At 39.3% G+C, this 16661-nt stretch overlaps 1 pseudogene; it reads right to left on the bottom strand.

Annotated features, from left to right (window-relative positions):
• Positions 1-1727: 1727 nt before the first annotated feature.
• Positions 1728-2294, bottom strand: LOC102819104 (annotated as a pseudogene).
• Between the last annotated feature and the right edge of the window lie 14367 nt (positions 2295-16661).

Raw genomic sequence — 16661 nt, 5'->3', positions numbered from 1 at the left:
AGAGATGGGCTTCCCATTGATGATAAGTTTCCCGTTCTCAGCCTTGACAGTGCCATTGAACTTGCCATGGGTGGAATCATACTGGAACATATATACCATGTAGTTGAGGTCAATGAAATGTTGTTGATGGCAACAACATCTACTTTGCCAGAGTTAAAAGCAGCCCTGGTGACCAGGCGCCCAATACGGCCAAATCCGTTGACTCCGACCTTCACCATCTTGTCTCAGGGATGCGGCTGGTACTGCAAGAGAAGCTGCGGCTGCCTGTCGAATGGGGAGGAGCAGAGAGCCTCATTTGATTTCTTGACTGCTGCTTCCATAAATGTTGATGGTTGATCTGAGCCAAACAAAGTCTTTGATAGCTTCAATCTTTTCTCCATTTACATGGATGTTGTTTATTGGTCCAGTGGTGAGAATTTTTGTTTTCTTTACATTGAGGTGCAACCCATACTGAAGGTTGGGTTTGATCTTCATCAGTAAGTATTTTAAGTTCTCTTCAATTTCAGCAAGCAAGGTTATTGTCTGCATCTCACAGGTTGTTAATGAGTCTTCCTCCAATCCTGATGCCACGTTTTTCTTCATATACTCCAATTTCTTGAATTATTTGCTCAGCATGCAAACTGGATAATTATGGTGAAAGAACACATCCCTAACACACACCTCTCCTAATTTTAAACTATTCAGTGTTCCTTTGTTCTGTTTGAACAACTGCCTCTTGTTCTATGTAGAGGTTCCTCATGAGCACAATTAGTGTTTGGAATATTTATTCTCCACAATGTTGTCCATAGCTTGTCATTTTGCACACAGTTAAGAGCCTTTGCATAGTCAATAAAGTACGGGTAAACAACTTTCTGGTATTCCCTGCTTTCAGCCAAGATCCATATGATGTCAGCAATTATATCTCTCATTCCATGGCCTCTTTTGAACCTGGTTTTAGCCTTGTCAATGTACTGTTGCAGCCACTTTTGAAATATTTTTAGCAAAGGTTTTCTTGCATGCTTATTTCCATATTTCCTTGGGTCACCTGTCTTTGGAATGAATACAAATAAGGATCTTTTCCAATAAGTTGGACAGCTAGCTGGCTTGCAAATTTCATGGTATAGATAAGTGAGTGTCGCCAGTGCTGCATCTGTTGAAAGATTTCAATTTGTATCCTATCAATTTCTGGCGCCTTGTTCTTTGCCAATGTCTTCAATGCACCTTGGGATTCTTCCTTCAGTATCATTAGCTCTTGATCATATGCTACCTCTTGAAATGGTTGAATATCAACCAAAAGAGAGTCCAGCTCTCTTTTTCCCTAGTCTGTCTTAGTGTGGAAGCTCATCTGAAACCTATCCATCATGGGTGATTCTGCTGCTGGTATTTAAAATACTGGTGGCATAGCTTCCAGAATCAAAGCCAACATGCAAGCTACCACAGTACAGCAGACTGACAGGTTAAGTGGTGAATATGGAGAATAGAAGTGTCAAAACTCATACAATAGGAGTCTGATTTATATATGTAGAAAAGACAAAGTTTATAATTCAAAGTCTCATGGATAAGACAATTGTAGTAGGATATGTTAATGAATTTTCAAAATGGAAACTAATCAAGGAGGCAAAGATTTAGAATATTTAAATAGCAATTATAGGCATGATTTATTATGTTTTTTGACAGGCAAACAAAAGCTTGTTTTATTGAATTACTGATCTGTGTAATTGCCCAGGCCATTAAAAAGCGAGGCAGCTTTATTTCTTGGTCTCTTCCTCTTTGGACAGTCTTGATGATCTCTTCTTTCTTCGCCTGGAACCGTTCCTCGTGGCTTGGTCTTAGACCTGCGGGCCTCAGCCTGGTCAGCTAGAAGCTTCTTGTGGGCCTTGTATACCTTCAGCTTGTGGATATGTTCCATGAGAATCTGCTTGTTCTTAAACACATTTCCCTTTACTTTCAGGTACAGGCTGTGATGGTTAATCTTCTTAGATTCGCGGTATCTTCTGTGCAGCCGGTGCAGAATTCTCATCCTTCTCATCCAGGTCACCTTCTTGGGCATTCTAGCATTGGCAGTACCTTTCCGCTTACCTATGTTCATATGCCTGGCCCTTCCGGTGGGCTAAGGTATTTTTCCGGCATCAAGCCCGAGAATGGACAGTAACAGTCTTGCTGATGATAAAGCCATCTTTGATCAGTTTCCGGATTTGACAACGAGAGTTGACATTGGTGATTTCATTGGTCTCACTGGGGTCCAACCAGACCTTCTGCTTGCCACAGTGCAGAACACTGGAGGCAAGCCTCTTTTGAAGCCTGAGCATACTCATGGCTGCAGTCGCAGTGCCTAAAGGTTATAAGCATGATTTAATATCATGTTGCCCACTAGGGAAGGAGTCCTGGTGGTTGTGCTGGATAAGCACTGGACTGCTAACCACAGGGTCTGTGATTCAAATTCACCGGACGCTCAGTGGGAGACAGATGCAGCTGTTTTGCTTCTGTAAAGTTGTACAATTCAGAAACCCTACGAGTCAGAATCAACATCATGGCAGTGGGTCTGGTTTTGGTTTCTTTGCCCAATAATGGTAGCTACCAACGACATGTGACTCTTGAGTACCTGGGACATGATTAGTGTGACTGGGACACTAAGGTTTAATTTTATTTTTACTAATTTAAATTTAGCGCTTGGTGTGGTACTGTGGGATAATGTGCTGGACTTTAAATTCGGCTTAAACTGCAAGGTGTGCAGTTGAAGCTCACCAGCGCTCCCTGGAAACCCTATACAGGGTGGCTATGAGTAAGAACTGACTCAACAGCTCTTAACAACAACAACAATTTAAGTTTAAAAACTATTCTTTCAGCTATCAAACTAATGAAATGTAAACACAAGTCAAATGTATCTGATACATCAGAAGTTTGGTAGTTTCCTATAGAATGAGTGGTTTGGGAGCCAGAATATGGATAAAAAGTCATGGGGAAAGTAATAATATAGGACAAAACAAAGGAAACATCTTGTGTAGATCAGCAAATCTGATGTGTGTCATGACCTGAATATTGCATTATTTCAACCCTACGCACTTAAGGAGATATATAAAATTTCTTTAAATTTTCTAAAGGATTTTGGAGTGAACTTCACAGCTCATGCTTTTCTCTTACTCTCAAGAATTGAAAAAAAATATGGTAACACAAAATTAGCACTTTGCTTCCTACTGGTTTCTACCATTCTCCAGTTTCTAAAAAGAAAGCTCTTAGGAACAAAATGACTTTCATTTCCTTGGGTGACATCTCAGGGTTTGTTGTTGTTGCTGTTAGCTACCATAGAGTGGGCCCTGATTCATGTCAGCCCCATGCACAACAAAATGAAATGGTGCCATCTCCAGAATTGTTTGTGGGTCAAACTGTTGTGTTCATAGTGTTTTCATTGGCTGATTTTCAGAAGCAAATAACCAGACCTTTCTTCTTGGCTGGTTATCTACTCACTAAAAATTCCAAAGGCCCATTCCCGATGAATGAATTCCAACTCATGACGATCCTATACATTTCAGAGTAGAACTGTTCTATAGTGCAATAGGTTGCCAGACTTTTGCTCCTAGGCACCTCTGAGTAGATTTAAACTGCCATCCTTTTAGCTAGCTATAATCTGCCCAACCCAGGGGCCACTAAAGAGTACTGATTTGACTTTCCATGAGAAACACCTGATCCTAAATAGAGACTCTGAAACCCCAAACCAGCAAGAAGACTAATTTCTTGTCTCAAAAGTTACTCTGGTTGGATCTGAGGCCTCGTATATGTGAGTGTGTTTTTCCTGGTGTGTGTTCATGCATGGGCTTATCTTGAACCTGAGACTTTGTATATGTGAATGTGTTTGTGCCCTGATGTGTGCATATGTATGTATGTATCTGTGTCTGTGAAGCTACATTAGAAACATTTTGCAATCAACTGCTTCATTTCCTTCTTTGCTCGTGTCAATGGAGTAAAACAAAACAAAACAACATGCTAATTGTATTCATAAGTGCACAGTTTAATTTATATCTGGAAATGTTCTTATTTAGGTAGAGGAGGATACTTAAGTTAATAAAGGACTTGTTCACTAAAGTGTATAAAAGAAGATGACATCTAAACTGCAAGAAATTCTAATTGATCAAGGCATCACATTTTGCTAACATAACAAGATAATGGTTCTACTTCTCATGTTGCCTTGGATCTGTAGGCACAGCTTAATTATGGACATCCTCATTCACATCCTAACCCTTTGTCTGCAGACCACAAAGAGGACAACAGGTGGAGACTCCCGATGGGCAGAGGCCCCACCTCAACAAATGACTGCGGCAGGTGTGACTCCATTGGCTGCACGGCTAGGTTGGGCTCTATCTTCTTCTGTACATAAAGATAAGAAGCCAAGGGCCCCCTTCTGAAAGCAAACATGTTTAATTTGAACCATGATTCACCAGATAAAACCTAACTATGGATGGTGTTTATCCTTTTTTACAAAAGTAGAGAATGAACCCGATCTCTAGTAGGAAATACGTATGCATCACAGATGCATTTGGAATCCACATGAAACTTCTCACTGAGGATTCCACTGCAGTTCTAGAGTGGTTTTACCAGGTGTAAAAGTAGAATGGCCCAGGTCATAGGAGGAGAAATAACTCCAGGTAAGAGAGAGCAAGTCTTTGCATGTGCCTGTTCAGCTCTACCTGGTGAAGCTGTGGGAATTCTGACAAAACTTCAGGAGTGCTTTGCCTGGCAGGTGTGGTGCATTCAAAGCAGAAACTCTGCGTTAATCTTTGCAAAACCAACAAAGATAAGCAATAGCTTTAGCCAGGCTGAAATTAGCCAATGTGCGGTTGCACAGTTCCTGTGTGGCCATTAAGTAGAGCTGACCGCTGAGTGGCACTGCTCAAGTATGCTGGCAATGTTTAACAAACCATTTGTCTTGTACCTGTTTCACTGAACAGGGGCCTTTGTTTGAACCCAAGCCCCCTCCAGCAGGTCTGATCTCTGCTCACCCGCCAGGGACAACTCCTCCCATTGTATTCATTTCACAAGTGTCTCTACAGTTTCTTCTCTGTAGGAGGAAATGTCTTTGGCAAGAGGGAATTTTTAAAAGAAGAATATGGAGTTTGTGTCTGTCCATTCATTAGTTTATATACCATTATCTATATAAACACTTACTTGCTTGCTTATTAGATTTTTCCTGATTTTTCTTCTTTTAAGAGGAATTTCAGTATTCATTCAAATGTTGTAACTATTGGTGATTTTATATTCTTTTTTTGGTTGTTATTGTTCTTAGAGGACTCCTGGTGTGGCAATGTAGGATCAGCACTGGACTGCAAACCACAAGGTCAAGTGGTTCAAACCCACCAGTTTCTTCTGGTCACTATGTGTCAGAACCAACTTGGCAGCATTTAAACAACATCAACAGCATTGTTATTAGGTGGTGTTGAGTCAGTTCCTACACAATAGGACAAAACACTGCCTAGTCCTGCACCGACATCACAAGCATTGCTGTATTTCTTTAGTTAAAAACAACCAACTAAACAAACCCACTGCTATTAATTCAATCCTGACTCAGCACTCAGTAAGCCTCATCTTTCTCTCACAGAGGGGCTGATGGGTTTGAATGGACAATTTTGTGGCTAGTGATCCAGTGCTTATCCTATAGCACCAACTACTCTCTCTGTTGACCTCATCTTTAAATCCCAAGTAGATATATTCATAAATGAAGCATAGGATTTTCTACTTAAATACCTACATTATCAAGACGTTTCTGATCATGTTACATAACAGGCTGAACTTTAAGTTGTTTTTCTAGGTCTAAAACAGTTCAATAATGACATTCTCACATAGATCAACATTTTCTAATAAAATTGCCTATTTTATTGACGAGTAGGGATTTGAGAAGATTTTTTAAAGTGCTGTTTTTGTTTTTTTTTTAAAGTTATAAAGTAAAACTCTCATTTCAGAATTTATTTTTCCTATTCTGCCTTGCTCTGCTCTCAACTACTCCTCTAATGCTCAGGAGTTAATGTCCCATTTTCATTTTTGAGATGTCACAATGTAGGCATAATCATGACTATTTTAAGGTAATCATTCAGACTGGTAACCACAGGATGGAGCTTAGTCATTGAAGTCATCTTTGAAGTTCACCCTTGAGTTCTTAGCAAGCAAACAGGAGGCCCGAGACTTGACATACAGTTCCTCTGACAAGCTGCATAACCACTGATCTGGACTCAGGGCATGTGGTTCTTCTCTACTACAAGGACTGATTCTATCATGTGATCTCAAGCATCATTTCTATTACCAAGACCATATTTTCCAACTACTGATCCTTCTTCTTTTTTTCCAATCATTGCATTCCAATTGCCAGTAATTCTCAATACATCTTGATCTCATGTTTGATCAATTTCAGATTGAAGAAGTTGGTAGAATTCTTCAATTTCATCCTCACTGGATTTAGTGGTTGGTGCGTAAATTTGAAAAATAGTGTTATTAACTGGTCTTCCCTGTAGACGCATGGATATTATCCTATCACAGACAGCATTGTACCTCATGACAGATCTTGATATGTTCTTTCTCATGATGAATGTGATACAATTTCTGTTCAATTTGGCATTCCCGGCATAATAAACCATGTGATTGTCAGATTCAAAATGGCCTATACCAGTCCACTTCAGTGCACTAAAGCCTAGGATAACGATGTTGATGCATTCTGCTTCATTTTTGGCAATTTCCAATTTTCCTAGATTCATACTTCATACATTCCATGTTCTGATTATTATTGGATGTTTATAGCTGTTTCTCTACATTTTGAGTTGTGCCCCATCAGGAAATGAAAGTTCTGAGGGCTTTACTCCATTTGCCCTCATGGTCAACTGTACTTTGAGGAGGCAGCTCTTCTTCCCCAGTCACATTTTCAGTGACTTCCAACCTGAGGGGCTCATATTCTGGCATTATATATGACAGTGTTTCACTGCTATTCATAAAGTTTTCAGTGACTAAATATTCGGAAGTAGTTTGTCTCTCTCTCCTTCTTCCTACCTGAATTGAGACCATATCAACAACAGATTTGATGCATTAAAAATTAATTCTCAAAGACCAGAAAAGCTGTGGGATGACATCAAGAACATCATATAGGAAGAAAGCGAAAGGTCATAAAAGACAGGAAAGAAAGAAAAGACCAAAATGGATGTTCGAAGAGATGCTGAATTGTGTGTACCAGTGTAAAGATCCTAGAGAATTTGGAAGAAATGAGGGGGTCAAGGAGCTGAAAAGAAAATCTCAAAGGGCAGCTTGAGAAGACAAAGTAAAGTATTACAATGAAATGTGCAAGGTCCTAGAGTTAAAAAAAAACTAAAAGGGAAGCTCATGCTCAGCATTTCTCAAGATAAAAGAACTGAAGATAAAAATTCAAGCCTTGACTTGAAAAATTGAAGGATTCCATGAGCAAAATATTGAGTGGTGCATAAAGCATCAAAAGAAGATGGATGGTATGCACAGAGTCACTATACTAAAAATAAATGGTCAATATTGAACCATGTCAGTAAGAGCCAATCTTGCTGAAGGAAGAAGTCCAAGCTCCACTCAAGGTATTGACAAAAAACGAGGCTCCAGGAAACGACAGGATACAAATTAAAATCTTTCTATAAACTGATGCAGAACTGGAGGTGCTCACTCATCTAGCCCAAGAAATGTGAGATGAACTGATTGGAAGAGGTTTATATTTGTGTCCATTCCAAACAGAGGCAACACAATGGATCATGAAAATCATTGAACAATATCATTAATATCACCTGCAAATAAAATTTTGTTGAAGATAATTAAAAAATTGCTGCCACACTACATTGATAGAAAACTGTCAGATACTCAAGTTGGATTCAGAAAACGATATCGAATGAGGGATATCATGTGGTTCAGCTGGATGTTGGCTGAAAGGAGAGAATGCCAGAAAAATGTTTACCTATGCTTTATTGACTATACAAAGGCTTTCAACTGTGTGGGTCATGACACATTATGGATAGCTTTGCAAAGAATGGGTATCGTAGAACAGTTGATTGTATTAATCAAAAACGTGTACATAGACCAAGAGGTAGTCATTCAAAGAGAAGAAGGGGATACTGAATGGTTAAAAATCAGGAGAGGTGTACATCAGGGATGTATTCTTTCACTATACTTATTCAGTCTACATGCTGAGCAAATAATCCAGTAAGCTGGAGTATATGAAGAAGGACATCAAGTTTGGAGAAAGACTCAACAACCTGCCATATGCAGATGATACAACCTTGTTTGCTGAAAGCAAAGTGGACTTAAAATACTAGTGAATATCAAAGACCACAGCCTTCGATATGGATTGCACCTCAGTGTAAAGAAAACAAAAATCCTCACTACTGGACCAATAAAATCATGATAAAGAATAAAAGACTAAACTTGTCAAGGACTTCATTTTGTTTGGATCTATAATCAACACTCATGGAAACAGCAGCAGTCAAAAAATCAATTGGCTTATTGCATTAGGCAAATCGACTGCACAAGACATTTTTAAAGTGTTCAAGAGCAAGCCATGGTATTTTTCAGTAGCCTCATATGCATGTGAAAGTTGGATAGTGAATAATGAAGACCATAGAAGAAATGATGCATGTGAGTTGTGGTGTTTGAGAAGGATATCAAAAGTACCATGGGTTGCTAGAAGAACAAACAAATCTGTGTTGGAAGAAGTACAGCTAGAATGTTCCTTAGAAGCCAGGATGATGCAATTTTGTCTCTCATCCTTCAGACATATTATCAGGAAGAAGAACTAGTTGTTGGAGAAGTACATCATGCTGGGTAAAGTAGAGGGTCAATGAAAAATAGGAAGACCCCTAACAGGATGGATTGGCACAGTAAGGGTGGCCTAGGACCAGGCAGTGTTTCATTCTGTTGTGCAATGGGTCAGGATGAGTCAGAGAATCTAACAAAAACACAATTGAAGGAATTTAAATACCAATATACTCTTTCCAGAGAAATTTGGAGAATAAAATCATGACCCTGAAAACAGCAGCACAACAAATTTTGTCCTTAAATTAATGTTTTCCACTGAATCCAAGAAAAAAATGCCAAGATGGAGGTTAGGTTGTTTAACTCTTGAGACTGCTAGTTAAAGGAAACAATTGTGAATGTGTTTTAGCAGATTAGAGGACATCATGGGGACTTGAAGAAACAGGGACTTTTTAATATTTTTATTATCATTCTTTTTTTATATATTGCTACAAATATTGTATGTATTATAAGGTAATCTGATATTAAATGCATATTCTGTTAACATGTTCTATTAACAGCCACTATCCCTTTGTCAATGGAGAAAATGGAGAAAAGATTGAAGAATGAAGGACTTCATTCTTCTTGGATCAACTATCAATACTCATAGAAGCAGCAGTCAAGAAATCAAATGATGTATTGCAATAGGCAAATCTGCTGCACAAGACCTTTTTAAAGTATTGAAGAACAAAGATGTCAGCTTGAAGACTAAAGTGCGCCTGACTCAAGCCTTGGTATTTTCAATAACCTCATACGCATGCGAAAGCTGGACAATGAATAAGGAAGACCATAGGAGAATTGATGCTTTTGAGTTATGGTGTTGGAGGAGAATATTGAAAGTGCCATGGGCTGTCAAAGAACCAAGAGATCTGTGTTGGAAGAAGTGCAGCCAGAGTGCTCCGTGGAGGCCAGAATGGCCAAACTTCGTCTCTCTTACTTCGGACAAATTGTCAGGAGGGACCAGTCTCTGGAGGAGGATATCATGTTTGGTAAGGTGGAGGGTCAGAGAAAAAAAGGAAGACCCCCAGCAAGATGGATTGGCAATGTGGCAGCATCAATGGTCTCAAGTGTGGCAATAGTGAGGTTGGCCCAGGATCGGGCAGTGTTTCATTCTGCTGTACATAAGGTCGCTATGAGTCGGTAGTGACTCGATAGCACCTAACAACAACAACATTCATTTGTCACTCTGTTGTGCTGTGGTGGCTTGTGTGCTGTTATAATACTGGCAGCTATAGCACTGATATTTTAGCAAGGTCAGCAGAAGTTCCTAACTAAAATAGATTGGGAAGAAAGGAAAGGTTTGGTGACATACTTCTGAAAATTAGCTGGTAGAAACTCTATGAATCATAACAGAATAGTACCTGATATGGTGCTGGAATGTTGGCCCCATAGGCTGGAAGACGTTCAAAATGCATAGTGGCATAAGGTCACTGGGAGTCAGAGCAACAATCTAGATGTTTATGTGGAGCAGAGGTGATGAAAGACTATGTTACTGCAGCCTTATGCCCTTCCAGTTGTCTCAGAAGATACAGCCTGTGTCCTCCTTGGAGCTCCATTCCCAGAAGGCAGATGAGGTCTATAAGTCAGGGTGGGTAGCTGCTGAAAACACCCCAGATGTGTGTAGCACAGTGGTGGGCACAGTGAGGGTGGCACTTAATAAGAGTTTTCAGGGTAAGTGAATGGAATCAGGAAGGCATGAATTCATGAAAAACTACCTTGGAAAGAGGCCGTTGAATACGCATTACAATGACAATGGTGGGATGCTAATAATAGTCCCTGCATCAATGGTTCTGTGCACACAGCCCTGCAGCCAGGGAAACTGGGTGGTGGGGGTGTGGGGAGTGGGAGGTGGTTTGAAAACTCTGTTTGGTAGCTAGGGTCTCTTATCTTTATTAATACTTGGCAGAAAAACCTGAAACACTGTCCCCTTCTTGATAAAGCAGGAAATCAACAGTAGTATAAGAGCCAAGAGGCAGGTTACTGTGGTGCCAGATCCCCCCTGGCTGAAAATGAGAGAGCAGAAAATCCAGACTCACAATTGCCAAGTCATTCTGCAGAATGTTTGCTTCTTAGTTTGTTTGACAAAACTTTTCCAAGCTACAGAGAAATTAAGTAAATTGGTTAATAGAGAGCTCCTTTTCAACTACAACTTCCTCCTTCAAAATGGTAGGGTTTGCGGAAAAAACCTAGAAGGGTATCAAGTGTGGTGATACAATGGTGGATGTGTTCAGCTGCTAACTGAAAGACTGGAGGTTCAAATCCATCTATGGGCAAGTAGAAAAAAAGCCCTGGCAATCAGCTTCTGAAAAATCAGCTGTCAAAAGCCTTATGGAGTAATTTATATTCTGATACATGTGGGGTTATCATGATTTGAAATCATCTCCATGGCAACTGGTTTTGTCCTACTTCTGTCTCCAATATTTTAAATGACCTGAGGAAACTTAAGTAATTTCTCAGAACTTCAAAATGGGACATGAGTTTCTAATCTCTTCCCTGATGGTTGTTCAATTTCACAAGATAGAGTTGTAGATCTGAACTTTTTAATCCTTACATAATTTTAGTGTAGTGTTTATTTAACAGCTGTGGAAAGTGAGCCTCAGGGGTCACTTCCAGGCCAAGTGTCCTTGTGTTATCCCAACACAGAAATTGGTTAAAGAACAACTTCTGGTTCTGACTTGATGTGTACTATGCCATCTCAGATACTGGGAGAAGCTATAAGCTGCCAGTAGTGATCAGGTACTGGTTTTCTACCAGAACATCAAAGAACTATCCATATATTCAGTTTTAGTATGCTCTGCTGTGATTTGAACTTCTCTCGTTTCACTCTTCAGCACCCAAGATATCCTGTCTCCTATTTAGAAAGACTCATCAGCTGCTCCTTGGAAACCCTATACAGGGTCGGAACTGACTCAACAGCATTTAACAACAACAACAACAACAAATTTAGAAAGAGCTCTGGTAGCTCTTCCATAGTGGCTATGAGCCAGTCAACAGTTCAAAACTATCAGAAAGACAAGGTTTTCTGTTCCCATTAAGACTTATAGCTTCAGAAACCCTATCTATGCAGGGTTGCTACAAGTTGAAACCAACTCCACAGCATACCACCACCACCATTTAGAAAGAAAAAAAAAAAATGTTGTTCTGTATGACCTATTTTGCTATGTCTTGGTAAATCTAGATCAAAATGTGTTTAGGTGGACTGAGGTCACTGAGAAATCCATGACAAAACAGGTGAGGATGTTATCCCTGACCCATTGGTCAAGACCCCTTCCATTAATTTGTCTTGCTCAAAGTTATGAAAATGTCTTAGACATAACCAAGCAAATTGAGGGAATGAGTCACATAATATATAGTCCACGAAGACAATGTCTTTTGTCCTACTTTGGTGTGTAGCAAGTGGAGTCTTAAAAGCTTATGAGCAGCCATCCCAAGTGTAACTATTGGTCTTTCCATGTCTAGAGGAAAAAAGAATGATGAACATCAAAGACACATGGAAACAATTAGTCCAATGGACTAATGGATATCATGAACATCAGTCTCCATGACACTGAGACCAGAGAAACTAGAGGAACTTTCAACTGCTTTGAAAAGACCACATGATTAACTACCAGGTAGAGTGAGAGAACAATATGGAATAAAACTCAAAATCATTAAACAAAGACAAAGTTTGGGAGGTGGGGCAAAATGGCAGACTATGGAGAAAGGCTGTACAGAGTCTCTACAATAAAGACATGGAAAACCAAATGAAACAGATACAGATGATAGTACTAGAACTCGGAGCTTCAGTGAAGAGAGAGTAGTGAATCAAATGCTTACTAGGAGAGAGAGCTGAGAAGATGCAGAAAAAAAAAAAAAAGAAGAGACTACTTAGCTGTGGCGGCTGACTGAACTTGCTACAAATATCTTGAGCATTTGTGAGCAGCTTCAGAGACAAGAAAACATATTTGATTTGCAGAAGCCTACCTGTGGATCGCAGAGAAAAAGGTATGATTTTTTAAATTTTTTTTCTTGTTCTTTATGGTCTCTGGTAACCAGAGGTGAGGCTTATCTCTACCAACATGTATGCCCAGAGAAGCTCCCAGTCTCCAGGTGGTCAGAGCTGCTCAAAGGTTAGTGTTGAGATTGTAAGCCCCATTTAAGGAGAGAGGAGCTATCTACAATAACCCCATTAAGGTGGATACTGCTCCAAATCTGCAAAGTCAGACCTGGCCAGCCCTAGACTAGCTCTCACTAGGAGAAGCAACTGAATGGACACGTGGGGTAAAGGAAAAAAAAAAAAAAAGAGAGAGAGAGAGACTGGTGTCCTCTGTGTGCCAGCCAGACACAACACTGTTGTTGTTAAGTGCCACTGAATTGGTTCTGATTCACAGCAACCCTGTATACAGATTTCTGAGAAATGGCTGGTGAGCCTGAAACACCAACCTTGTGGTTCAAACTGACCTTGCAGTCCAGAATATTAACCCACATGGTGATCCTAAATTTCCTCAGGCAGCTGTGAAGGCAAGAGATAAGTAGGTGATGCAGAGATATACTGCTTATTGGTGGAGAGAAAGAAGTTGGCAGTATATATTTTTCCTTCGTTACTATTTTTTTTCTTGGTTATTTTCTGGTTTGTTTGTTTTTCTTCTCTCATGTGTGTGTGCTTTCTCTTTCTGTTTCACCTGACAGGAGACAGCAATTGTGGCCATACAGCCAAGCCACAGTCATACCCTCTATAACCCCACCAGTTGGGTAAGAGCCAATACTAGCTGCTAAACACTGATCCATGGCAATAGGCAATGCTAGCAAAAATCCACCTTGAACTTAACTGCAGAAACAGTGAACCCAGAATGGTGCACAAGTTCATCTTCTGATCACAAACACCTGGAAGCAGTTGACGATTGCTTAAGAATATACCAAAAGATAGTCATCAATTTAATAAAAATACACAATGTCTTGAAAGCAGCAGACAATTTTTGTTCTCATGAAGAAACAAGACAGAGTAACTTAAACAAATAAAAGAGGCAGAGCTAGATTTTTTTGAGGAAAAATGACATTGGAACTACCTGAAAAAGAATTCAGGAGAATGATATTTAGGCACCTCAAATGGATTGCAACAGTACATTGACAGGGAACTGACAGAAGTTTATGCCAGATTTAGATGAGGTCATGATACGAAGGATATAATTGTTGATGTCAGATGGATTTTAGCTGAAAGCAGAGAACACCAGAAAGATGTTTACCTGTGCTTTATTAATTATGCAAAGACTTACAATTGTGTGGATCGTGATAAGCTATGGACAACATTGTGGAGAATGAGTATTTCAGAACACTTAATTGTGCTCATCAGGAACCTCACATAGATCAAGAAGCAGTTGTTTAAAAAAAATAAGGAAACATTGAATGTTTTAAAATCAGGAAAGATGTGCTCCGGGGTTGCAGTCTTTCACCATATTTATTTAATCTGTATACTGAGTAAATAATTTGAGAAAGTAGATTAAATGAAGAAAAATGTGGCATCAGGGTTAGAGGAAGAATCATTAACAACCTGTGATAGGCAGATGATACAAACTTGCTTGCTGAAAGCAAAGAGGACTTAAAACACTGATGAATATCAAAGACCACAGCCTTACCTTAATGTAAAGGAAAAGAAGTCCTCACCACTGGACCAATAAGTAACAACAAGATAAAAGAAGAAAAGTTTAAAGTTGTCAAATATTTCATTTGCTTGGCTCAACAATCAACACTCATGGAGGCAGCAGTCAAGAAATCAAAAGATGTATTGCACTAAGCAGACCTGCTACACAAGACCTCTTTAAAGTATTCAAGAGCAAAATGTCAGTTTGAGGAGTGCCTGACCCAAGCCATGGTGTTTTCAATGACCTCATGTGCATACGTTAGTTGGACAATGAATAAAGAAGACCTTAGAAGAATTGATGCATTTGCGTTATGTTGTTGGAGAAGAATATGTACAGTACCATGAACTGCTAAAAGAACAAATAAATCTGTGTTGGAAGAAGAACAACCAGAATGCTCCTTAGAAGTCAAGATGGCCAGACTTCATCTCTCATACTTCCAACATATTATCAGGAGGGACCAGTCCTTAGAGAAGGTCATCGTGCTTGGTAAAGGGAAGGTCAGTGAAAAAGAAGAAGATCCCAGTGATATCAATTGGTACACGGCAGCAGCAATGTGTTTAAGTGTATCAATGATTGTGAGGTTGGTGTAGGACTGGTCAGTGTTTAGTTCTGTTGTGCATAATGTCACTATGAATCATTGGCATCTAACAACAACAACATAGAATTGATAGAAAGTTTGAGGAAAATAAGAAAGAATTCAGAAAAACTAAAGGAGCAATTAAACAAAATAGATAAATCATTGGAGACAATACAAAATCTGCTAACAGAAGCCCAGATTATTACTGAGATATCAGAAATGGAAAATACATTGAAAGGGCAAAAGAATATATTTGAATCTTTGGAATTCAAAACTAGTGAGCTTGAAGATAAATCTCTCAATACTATTAAGCTAGAGAACAACTAGAAAAAAGATTGAAAAAATATGAAGAAAGCCTGAGATTCATGTGGAACAACAGGAAGTGAAATAACTTAAGGGTGATCAAAAGGAAGAGAAAAAGAAAAGAACAGAAAAGATACATGAATTGTTGCTGGTAGAAACTTTTCCTAACATCATGAAACATAAGAAGTTAAGCATTCTTGAAGCTGAACATCCTGAAACATAATAGACCCAAAAGAAAATTCCAAAATGATAGACATTGAAAGAATTCTGAAAGCAGCTCAGGAATAATGTGCTTTTACATACAAAGGAAAAGCCATACAATTTAACTCTAATTTCTTAGCAGAAAACATGCAGGCAATAAGGCAAAGGAAAGACAAAACAAAACTCTGAAAGAAAACAACTGTGAAGCAAGAATCATATATTGACAACACTATACATCAAATGTTGTTGTTGTTAGATGCCATCAAGTTGGTACCCACTCCTAGCAAATTTATGCACAACAGAACGAAACACTGCCCAATCCTACGCCAACCTCACTATTGTTGCCACAATTGAGCCCATTGATGCTGCCACTTTGCCAATCCATCTCACTGGGGGTCTTCCTCTTTTTCTCTGACCCTCCATGCTACCAAACACAGTATCCTTATTCAGGCTACTGGTTCCTTCTGACAATTTGCCCATAGTATGAGAGACCAAGTTTGGCCATCTTGGCTTCCAAGGAGCACTCTGGCTGTACTTCTTCCAACACAGATCTCTTGGTTCTTTTGGCTGCCTGTGGCACTTTCAATATTCTCCTACAACACCATTAGCATCAATTCTTCTAAGGTCTTCCTTATTCACTGTCAAGCTTTCGCATGTATATGAGGTTATTGAAAATATGATGGCTTGGGTCAGGCGCACCTTAGTCCTCAAGCTGACATCTTTGCTTTTCAATACTTTAAAAAGGTCTTATGTGTCAGATTTCCCTAATGTAGTACGTCCTTTGATTTCTTGACTACTGCTTCCGTGAGTGTTGATAGTTGATTCAAGAAGAATGAAATCCTTGACAACCTCAATGTTTTCTCCATTGATAAGAATGTTGTTTATTGGTCCATTGGTGAGGATTTTTGTTTTCTTTACATTGAGATGTAATCCATACTAAAGGCTGTGCTCTTTGATCTTCATCAGTAAAAATTTTAAGTCTTCTTCACTTTCAGCAAGCAAGGTTGTATCATCTGCATATCGCAGGTTGTTAATGAGTCTTCCTCCAATCCGGATGCCATATTTTTCATCATATAACCCAGTATCTCGGATTATTTGCTCAGCATACAGGTTGAATAAGTACGGTGAAAGAATACAACCTTGTCGCACACCTTTCTTAATTTTAAACCATTCAGTGTTTCCATGTTCTGTTTGAACAATCTGTC

Source organism: Chrysochloris asiatica, unplaced genomic scaffold (assembly GCF_000296735.1).
Source record: "Chrysochloris asiatica unplaced genomic scaffold, ChrAsi1.0 scaffold00039, whole genome shotgun sequence".
Taxonomy (NCBI): domain Eukaryota; kingdom Metazoa; phylum Chordata; class Mammalia; order Afrosoricida; family Chrysochloridae; genus Chrysochloris; species Chrysochloris asiatica.
Note: the sequence above shows the minus strand (reverse complement) of the source record. Positions and strands in the feature narration are given on the sequence as shown.